We start from the raw sequence: 11408 nt of genomic DNA, 5'->3' as shown, positions 1-11408 counted from the left end.
GTTACTAATGATTCAAGTGGTTTGTGGGAAAGGGTGTGACCATGTATTACAAGGGAATTTGTACCCCCTGACATACATGATAAGTGTATTGCAAGTCAACTTGGAGTTCTATAGCCTTATAAAATAACCCAGCCTTCAGCCTCTTTATGACCATGGAACTCCTCTATTACTTGCAATATCCTTATAATGTACTCCAGTGGGTACTAAATCATATATATTGTGGATGAACTACATACAATAATAAAACTAAAAACAATGGATTATTAACATACCTATGGTTTCTTCAAGGCTGGGTAGACTGGGTCATTTTGTATTCAGTTCTATAAAACACAAAAGGTCACCAGTTCCACCTCGTATATATATCCAACTTTATTTAATAGTGAACGTTTTCATTCAGCAGTTCATGTAACATAGCACAAATACTTTGAGCTGCTGAAACATGATAGCAGCAAAAATCAAAAGCAAGTGTTCCATTACTGCACATTCTGCCAAGAAGGGTTTAACAAAGAGCTAAACAAAAGGGAAAACATTGCACGTGTACTGCTGGAAAGCAGCAATGTTGCAGGTGCCTACAGGGTAAAGCATGGACCTCATCTTCTATCCCTGACTATTTTTTCCAAAGAATTTAGGGGCAGATTAATGAGGCCCGTTGCGCCGTGGGAACGTCACTTTTTGTGACGTTCCGTGGCGCAGAAGCCTGCGTGATATTTATCAGGCAGCACTGAGCCACTTTTTTTGGCTTAATGCTGCCTCATAAATATCAGTCCCTTTAACGCAGTGTTCTGCGTTAAAGGGGCGTGCAATGGGTGTTGCTGGGGGCGTTCCCAGCAACACCCATGGCCTTTTGACACTGCCCCAGATTTACGAGAAATCGTAAATCTGAGGCAGCGCCAAAAGCTTCCGCCTCCCCAGGGGAGGCGTAAGGGAGGCGCAACGGGGAGAAATATCTTTATTTCTCCTCGTTATTCCTTTTTCTATGTGTGCTGCATTCTGCAGCACCCATACAAAGAGGAAAAACCTCTTGTGATTATTTTTGTACAGAAAGGTTTCCCTTCCTGTATAAAAATATTCATCTCCGCAACGCAGGCACCCTTGCACCATGGTGCAGAGGTGCCTGCGTTGGCGCAGGCAGCCCATTGTGCGCCGGCGCAGGGGAAAAGGACAGGAATGCGCCGCATTTTATAGATACGGCGCATCCCTGCCCTTTTCTTTTGCCGTAGGGAAGCGCAGCAGGAAGGCTTGCTGCGCTTCCCTACGGCAAAACCTCATAAATCTGCCCCAATGTATCTTGTACATTATGCTCTACAACATTTGCATAACTAAGATTATTGAAATTATACCATTGAGAGGCAGCAGCATTTTCTGCGTATTTCAGACTTTTTCTGCCTGTGCCATATTCTCATCGATCTGCAGTGTAACGTTCAGATTTAACCCAAACAATAGATTTGTATCCTCAACAGATCAAAAGGTACCAATACACTGAGGCGCACAGGGTCAGTGCAGTGCTGCACACTATGCACAAGTTGAGTCACCATTTCCTCTTAGATTGATGCAGGACTAAATCAAACTTAGCACTAAAGAGGTGGACCGTATGCCCAGACAGTATTAATGTCTCTCAGGCACATACCGGAGATAGGCTTTTGTATACAGTAAGACAAAAATATTTATACATTTAAACAGAGTTAGAATAAGGTTTTTTTTCTGTTTTGTTATTACTATAAATTCTTGCTACAACACAGACATTGCAACATTAATTCCTAGAAGACATTCTGGGTACAAAAACGCATATTAGTTGTAGTTGAGGTTTGATGTTTTGAATCTTCCAATGCCCCTTTGTGAGATACATTTTACACTCATGTGTATGTAAATATTGTTCAGCAGGGCTTTTTCATGATAAGATGTATTTCTTTAGGCCCATTGTGTTGGCGCAGTGTAACTAAAAACAGGCATTTTTTAATGCCAATATGTCTGTCTTTGAGTGTTTTTCTTTAGACTTTATTAATGCTTGTTTCGTCATTTTTTTGTAAAACATCAGTGTCGAGGGATCCACCAGGCACACACCAAAATAAAACAAATTGGTTAAAAGCCAAAAGATATTCTTGCTCTCAAAAGTGAACATGGCATTGAAGGATGTGTGGATGTGCTTTGTGTGAAAGGGCACAATGCCATCATTCACAGTGAAGGTAGCCAGTAGCTGAAGTGGGCTGACCCTTTGCCCTGTACAGTTTACTGTAGAGGACAGAAAGAAAATGTGAATGAAGCAACAGCAGACCAATGGGTGAAGAGGGCTGACTGAAAGCCTCAACAATTAAGGCATATTATATATGCAACTTTATTAAAAACGGAAGGTCTTAGCTAAAGCCAGACCTAATGATTATCAATTGTCAAACCTTAAAGGGATATGCAGATTAAAAGAAACACTTTTTATTTTAAGAGGCAGGAAACTGCCGCTAAAGCGGCGATAATGGGCTTGATAATATGCCCTGGAGTATTCCCATAGAAGCCCAGGTTCTGGTGTGAACCGGCGATAATTTTAACGCTGTCCTTGATAATATGCCCCTAGATTCTCTATCCCCAAGCATATGGCAAAGCTGGATTCACCATCAGTAGAAACAAGTCTTCGTGCAACAGGGGTTTAAGCAGAGGTAAGATCATGCCTCTTGGGGCCATATTACCTGTGTCTGTTTCCTGTACCCCGAGGCACTGTAGTATTATGAAAGCAGGCACTGATGATTGTGTACCCTCTAATGTAAAACAGATAGTGCCAGTGCCCAGGTACTATCTCCAGGGCACGTTTCCCCATTAGCATGTGTGGTCCCTGTTGTGGATACAGGCACAGAGGCAAAGAGGTCATCTGGAGTGTTCAGTACAAAAGGTGGCCCACAGTCAGTGCGCCCACTGAATGCAACCACGACAAGGGTCAAAAGGGGGCCCCATGAATCCCCCAGAAATCACCCTGCATGCAGATGCAGTCGTTGTTTACTGCACTTGCCTGCAGGGGGTCTATATTCCCTCTTTGAAGTTCAGACCTGCACAGAGAAAGAAGGAGCGGCTGATTCAAACAGACTCTCTGTATTTCAATAATGTGCTGCCCTCTTGACAGCATGAATTCACAGCTGCCCTGAGAACACCATGTTACTTGTAATAGGACACCCTACCCTGTTTGCACGTAGAGCACCTTTTTGAAGGTGGGCAGTGGTGCAAACAGGACCAGTGTACCAGGTACATAATATGGGCCCTGGTTTTCTTCAGCAGATATGGAGCAATATTTTTCTTACTCACTCTCCCTAATGGTACAAAGGTGAGTGGGCTGAAGATGTATCTTGGAAGAATACATTTAGGTTTCTCCTGCAGGGTGGCCTTAAAACTATCCCTAATTACCCCTGCGCTGATCCTTTGACCACAGTAAAAAAATAACATCCTTTTGAGCGTTGTCTTCAGGTAAGAAAATCTCATATGATACTCTGTCTTCTTACCCAAGGTCCCACAGTTTTCTGTTTTGCAAACCTTCTTTAGTGGTCATTTCTCCTACCTCTGGAAAAAAAGCTCGCAACAAGCCAGGGTGGTAGTGAGTTGAGATGTGCCTCTGGAATGCAAAAGAATGTGATATCAGAGTACTTCACGCCTAAGTATCAAGTCATGCCAGATGGGCATTGGCTTGGCTGTGCTCTATAGCATTAACCAGTCCATATGGTTCCAAACTACAGTAAGCAAGAAGGCAGACGTTCTACATCTCCCTTTTATAATTATGTTTTCTTCAAGGCATTGCCCAAATACAGTATGGTTAATGTGTTGCCTAACTGCCAGGGCGGTGGCGGTCGTACATCCGCTAGCTCTGCCCCCTCTGCCTACCAATATATATCATCGATGCTGTGGCAAGGAACTTCTGTAAAGGTACTTTTACCAACAAAGCATGAGCACTTTCACTGGAAATACAATGCTTGAACACATTATAGCAGCAGACTTGGCAGTGTTTTTGTTTCACTGAAAAATAACAAACAGGGAATTATCTCTACGAAACAAAAAGGTAACAGATCTGGGTGTCCTGAGCGATTTGTCCTAGCAAGAATGTTTCATTGTTATTGTTTTCTACCATGGCCTTCCATGACTTACAACCAAAATGGACGTTTTTGCAATGCAGTGAACACCATCAGCACTTATGATATGGACAGTGAGATGGAACAGTTTCTGCTTTTCCATTTTCGGGAGATTAGAGTAAATAGGCCTCAATTACCTGCTCCTGCACCAGTAACATCGCAATCGGGAACCAAAAACCCTTTGTCGCAGCTCTTAGACACCTCCCCCAATAGTCCACCTTTAGTGGAGTACAACCCTCACACCCTGCAATGCATAGTTATCCAGCCTGTCCATCATAATCTTTTAAAAAGTTCCAGTAGTCATCCATCCGCGAGCGTCTTCATGCAGAAAATTCCTTGCTCAGTCATCAATCAATAACCAATGTGAGACGTCTTCATTATGCGCTGCCACACGTACAGCCACACAGGTTTCCATTGAAAACTCAACGAAAAAAAGTCCCTAACGGACGATAAAGCTCTTAAGCAGCCAAATACCAACCCAGGTACCATACTATTGCTAACCCCAGAGTACGTCTCAAGAGGCCCCCATGACATTTTAAATCGCGGAAACATATTAAGACTCTTTAAATCTATTCCGAACTTGAGCACTCTGCAGTCTAACGACATAATTGCTATCCAATTCATTCCATCACTAGGAACCAATGCGGGCGAAATAACCCAACTAACACTGGCAACTCCAGCAATTCGACAATTGGTTCAGTCAAATGCAGATCAATTAAAAAATCGGGGCATAATAATATCATCATTTAGTGCCCCTCGTTACCCATCAATTTTGGAGACCAATCAGGACCAGGTTTCCAGTGTAAGCCTGGTCCCCTTCTCAGTATTAAAAACAGCAAGGAGCTGTTCACCGAAAGCAACCCAGAAGTACAAACCAAGGTGCCAATTACGATCCGGTAAAAAAATTCCCCGTGCGACTCGTATCCGGTCTTTTTACCGTACGAATCGTACAAGTGCCGTACGAACTGGCAATCACGATTCGCATGGGAAAAAGACCATACGAATCGCATTGGGAATAATTCCCCACACGTCCTCGGGTCGGAAAAAGTGTCCGACACGTCCTCGGACGATTTACCGTACAAACGTGAAAAGCGAAGTCCGACCGGGGAATCACGATCCGTCCCGGGCGTCCGAATGTACAACCGTATGGTTAAAAGACCGTCCGCACCGAACCCCTATAACAACCATGGAGACGTCCAAACAGGTGCCCGGTACGTGCCGTACCCCCCCCAGCCCCCGCATGTATGCGCCGTACCCCCCCCCAGCCCCCGCATGTACGCGCTGTACCCCCCCAGCCCCCGCATGTACGCGCCGTACCCCCCCAGCCCCCACATGTACGCGCCGTACCCCCCCCCCAGCCCCCGCATGTACGCGTCGAACCCCCCCGTGTATGTACGGTGCGTACCCCCCGTGTATGTATGGTGCGTACCCCCCTGTGTATGTACACCCCTGTACGTGTCGAGCCCCCCGTGTATGTACGGTGTGTACCCCCCCGTGTATGTACGGTGCATACCCCCGTGTATGTACACCCCTGTACGTGTCGAACCCCCCCATGTATGTACGGTGCGTACCCCCCTGTGTATGTACACCCCTGTACGTGTCGAACCCCCCCGTGTATGTACGGTGCGTACCCCCCCGTGTATGTACGGTGCGTACCCCCCCATGTATGTACGGTGCGTACCCCCCTGTGTATGTACACCCCTGTACGTGTCGAACCCCCCGTGTATGTACGATGCGAACCCCCAGCGCGTAGCGCTGGGGGTTCGCACCGTACATACACGGGGGGTTCGACACGTACAGGGGTGTACATACACAGGGGGGTATGCACCGTACATACACGGGGGGGTTCGACACGTACAGGGGTGTACATACACAGGGGGGTACGCACCGTACATACACGGGGGGTTCGACACGTACCGGGGTGTACATACACAGGGGGGTACGCACCGTACATACACGGGGGGGTTCAACACGTACAGGGGTGTACATACACAGGGGGGTACGCACCGTACATACACGGGGGGTACGGCGCGTACATGCGGGGCTGGGGGGGGTACGGCGCGTACATGCGGGGGCTGGGGGGGTACGGCGCGTACATGCGGGGGCTAGGGGGGGTACGGCGCGTACATGCGGGGGCTGGGGGGGGGGGTACGGCGCTTACCGGGCCACCTACTCTGGTCGTTTCGCGCCGTACTTCGCATTTCCGGCACTTTTTGGGTGCCGTAAAAATATTGCCGTCCGGACTGCTGTCGGTTCGAATCGTAATTCCTGGGTCGTGAAGCGTCCCGACGTCACGTCGCAGCATTCCCGGATCACATTCGTATGCATATTTTCGTCGGTCGGTGTTTTTTACGATTCGTACGGAAATGGTGTTTCCGTGCGAATCGTAATTCCATGTTTGTAATGTTTTACAACCGGGTACGAGTCGGACGGAGAATACGCTCCGACCGACGGTTCGTACCCGGTTTTTACCGGATCGTAATCGGCACCCAAGTCAGCAAAACTCGGCAACAGTAGATTGGTCTTGGCTCCCAGGGGCCCTAGTTAGAAGCCAGAATGATTGAAATACTTCCAATCCAGGCATATTCTCGTTCTTGTAACATTAACGGCCTAGGACAAAAGATTCAATCAGCAGCTACTAGTGGATTCTTATAGGAGCACAACATCATTCTACTGCAGGGAGCCTGGACAGTCGACAACATACCTATAGAAGGCTATCTCGAATTTGCGTCGTTTGCAACAAGATAGTCCAAGTTCGGTAGGCCAACCGGCGGGCTAGTTATTTACATATCAACCAAACTATCTCTGCATATCAAGCAGCTGAAATTCAAGGAAGATTGTCTCCATGGGATTTTAATGGGAAGGGGACAGATCAAAAGCCAGTTGCTTCTTCTTAACGTCTACATATCCCCACGTACCTCAGAGAAAAAGTCCAAATTGGATAGCCAGACTGTTAGACCTGGCACCTTGGCGTGGGTCTCCCTTCCATTTTTGCTGTTGCCTCATGTGTTTTTGCTGGTGTTAGATGCTTTGGGCACTGTGCCACTGCTATCCAGTGCCACAGTTCAAGTGCTCCCTATTGTAAATTGATGTATGAATTAGTAATTCCATAATTGGTTGGTTTGGTTTACCTGTCAGACCCTAGTACAGTGCACTGAGTGTGGCCAGGGCTTGTAAACCAAATACTGCTGGTGGGCTTGCAGCACTGGCTGTGCCACCCACAGAAGCCGCCTGTAAACGTGTGTCTAAGGTCTGCCATTGCAGAGCCTGCGTGCAGTCTGGTACTGTCATGCTGACTGGGCAAGTGCACCCACTTGCCAGTCCCTAAACCTTCCCTTTTCTTCATATCAGACACCCCTCTGGTAGGCCCAAGGCCCGGGTGCATTGTAAGTATAAGGAAGGACATGCCCTGGTGTGTGTGGCATGTTCTAATAGTGAATTACAGCCATTTTCGTTTTTCACTAATGCAAGGCTACCTGTTCTCCATAGGCCGGAATGGGCAGTTTGATTACTACATTTTATAATCATAACTGACTCAGGGAACATGGTAGAAATTCGAATTTAGTATGCCTGAACTCAGAATGATAAAATACATCTTTTAGTGAAGTTGGTTTTAACATTCTGTGTTTGAAAATGCCACTTTTAGAAAGTAAAAACAACAGTTGATGGACAGAATGCAGAACAATGTCATACATTTACCCCAGTACAGAGATCTGGGCCTAAATCCATCGTTTTTTTGCTCACCATGCCATTCCAGTTTGAACCCAGCCATATGCAAATCAGTCTTGACCCTGTGCCTCATGGGAACAGTCCAGCCTGAACTGCCAAGCCAGGTCCTCTCTGGACTGGAAACAAGCACCCTAGGACCGGTTTCGGGGTTTCACCCCTCTTCAGCCAGGTAGCTTGATTGCAGTGGCATGGAGAACACGGGACCCACGTCTGGCCATACCCGTCCTACTCGGGGTGACAAATTCAAAAACAACAGTTGATGGACAGAATGCAGAACAATGTCATACATTTACCCCAGTACAGAGATCTGGGCCTAAATCCATCGTTTTTTTGCTCACCATGCCATTCCAGTTTGAACCCAGCCATATGCAAATCAGTCTTGACCCTGTGCCTCATGCGAACAGTCCTGCCCGAACTGCCAAGCAAGGTCCTCCCTGGACTTGAAACAAGGAACGGTTTTGGGGTTTCACCCCTCTTCAGCCAGAATAGCTTGATTCCAGTGGCATGGAGAGCACGGGACTCACGTCTTGGCATACCCGTCCCACTCGGGGTGACAAATGCAAAAACAACAGTTGATGGACAGAATGCAGAACAATATCATACATTCACCCCAGTACAGAGATCTGGGCCTAAATCCATCATTTTTTTGCTCACCATGCCATTCCAGTTTGAACCCAGCCATATGCAAATCAGTCTTGACCCTGTGTCTCATGGGAACTGTCCAGCCCGAACTGCCAAGCCAGGTCCTCCCTGGACTGGAAACAAGCATCCTAGGACCGGTTTCAGGGTTTCACCCCTCTTCAGCCAGGATAGCTTGATTCCAGTGGCATGGAGAGCACAGGACCCACGTCTGGGCATACCCGTCCCACTCGGGTTGACAAATGCAAAAACAACAGTTGATGGACAGAATACAGAACAATGTCATACATTCACACCAGTACAGAGATCTGGGCCTAAATCCATGTTTTTTTTTGCTCACCATGCAATTCCAGTTTGAACCCAGCCATATGCAAATCAGTCTTGACCCTGTGCCTCATGGGAACAGTCCAGCCTGAACTGCCGAGCCAGGTCTTCCCTGGACTGGAAACAAGCATCCAAGGAACGGTTTCAGGGTTTCACCCCTCTTCAGCCAGGATAGCTTGATTCCAGTGGCATGGAGAGCACAGGACCCACGTCTGGGCATACCCGTCCCACTCGGGGTGACAAATGCAAAAACAACAGTTGATGGACAGCATGCAGAGCAATTTCATACATTCACCCCAGTACAGAGATCTGGGCCTAAATCCCTCATTTTTTTGCTCACCATGCCATTCCAGTTTGAACCCAGCCATATGCAAATCACCTTTGACCCTGTGCCTCATGGGAACAGTCCAGCCCAAACTACCAAGCCAGGTCCTCCCTGGACTGGAAACAAGCATCCTAGGACCGGTTTCAGGGTTTCACCCCTCTTCAGCCAGGATAGCTTGATTCCAGTGGCATGGAGAGCACAGGACCCACGTCTGGGCATACCCGTCCCATTCGGGTTGACAAATGCAAAAACAACAGTTGATGGACAGAATGCAGAACAATGTCATACATTCACCCCAGTAGAGAGATCTGGGCCTAAATCCATGTTTTTATTGCTCACCATGCCATTCCTATTTGAACCCAGCCATATGCAAATCAGTCTTGACCCTGTGCCTCATGGGAACAGTCCAGCCCGAACTGCCAAGCCAGGTCTTCCCTGGACTAGAAACAAGCATCCTAGGACCGGTTTTGGGGTTTCACCCCTCTTCAGCCAGGATAGCTTGATTCCAGTGGCATGGAGAGGACGGGACTCACGTCTGGGCATACCCGTCCCACTCGGGGTGACAAATGCAAAAACAACAGTTGATGGACAGAATGCAGAACAATGTCATACATTCAACCAGTACAGAGATCTGGGCCTAAATCCATCATTTTTTGCTCACCATGCAATTCCAGTAAGAACCCAGCCATATGCAAATCACTCTTGACCCTGTGCCTCATGGGAACAGTCCAGCACAAACTGCCAAGTCAGGTCCTCCCTGGACTGGAAACAAGCATCCTATGACCGGTTTCTGGGTTTCACCCCTCTTCAGCCAGGATAGCTTGATTCCAGTGGCATGGAGAGCACGGGACCCACGTCTGGGCATACCCGTCCCACTCGGGGTGACAAAAGCAAAAACAACAGTTGATGGACAGAATGCAGAACAATGTCATACATTCACCCCAGTACAGAGATCTGGGCCTAAATCCATCATTTTTTGCTCACCATGCCATTCCAGTAAGAACCCAGCCATATGCAAATCAGTCTTGAACCTGTGCTTCATGCGAACAGTCCAGCCCGAACTGCCAAGCCAGGTCTTCCCTGCACTGGAAACAAGCATCCTATGACCGGTTTCGGGGTTTCACCCCTCTTCCGCCAGGATAGCTTGATTCCAGTGGCATGGAGAGCACGGGACCCACTTCTGAACATACCTGTCCCACTCAGGTTGACAAATGCAAAAACAACAGTTGATGGACAGAATGCAGAACAATGTCATACATTCACCCCAGTACAGAGATCTGGGACTAAATCCATCGTTTTTTTGCTCACCATGCCATTCCAGTTTGCACCCAGCCATATGCAAATCAGTCTTGACCCTGTGCCTCATGGGAACAGTCCAGCCTGAACTGCCAAGCCAGGTCTTCCCTGGACTGGAAACAAGCATCCTAGGACCGGTTTCGGGGTTTCACCCCTCTTCTGCCAGGATAGCTTGATTCCAGTGGCATGGTGAGCACGGGACCCATGTCTGGGCATACCCGTCCCACTCGGGGTGACAAATGCAAAAACAACAGTTGATGGACAGCATGCAGAGCAATTTCATACATTCACCCCAGTGTAGAGATCTGGGCCTAAATCCATCATTTTTTTGCTCACCATGCCATTCCAGTTTGAACCCAGCCATATGCAAACCAGTCTTGACCCTGTGCCTCATGCGAATAGTCCTGCCTGAACTGCCAGCCAGGTCCTCCCTGGACTGGAAACAAGCATCCTAGGACCGGTTTCGGGGTTTCACCCCTCTTCAGCCAGGACAGCTTGATTCCAGTGGCATGGAGAGCACGGGACCCACGTCTGGGCATACCCGTCCCACTCGGGGTGACAAATGCAAAAACAACAGTTGATGGACAGAATGCAGAACAATGTCATACATTCACCCCAGTACAGAGATCTGGGCCTAAATCCATCGTTTTTGCTCACCATGCCATTCCTGTAAGAACCCAGCCATATGCAAATCACTCTTGACCCTGTGCCTCATGGGAACAGTCCAGCCCAAACTGCCGAGCCAGGTCCTCCCTGGACTGGAAACAAGCATCCTAGGACCGGTTTCAGGGTTTCACCCCTCTTCAGCCAGGATAGCTTGATTCCAGTGGCATGGAGAGCACAGGACCCACGTCTGGGCATACCCGTCCCACTCGGGTTGACAAATGCAAAAACAACAGTTGATGGACAGAATGCAGAACAATGTCAAACATTCACCCCAGTAGAGAGATCTGGGCCTAAATCCATGTTTTTTTTGCTCACCATGCCATTCCAGTTTG

Source organism: Triturus cristatus, chromosome 3_2, assembly GCF_964204655.1.
Source record: "Triturus cristatus chromosome 3_2, aTriCri1.1, whole genome shotgun sequence".
Taxonomy (NCBI): Eukaryota; Metazoa; Chordata; class Amphibia; order Caudata; family Salamandridae; genus Triturus; species Triturus cristatus.
The sequence above is the reverse complement of the archived record's forward strand: the minus strand, read 5'-3'. Positions refer to the sequence as shown.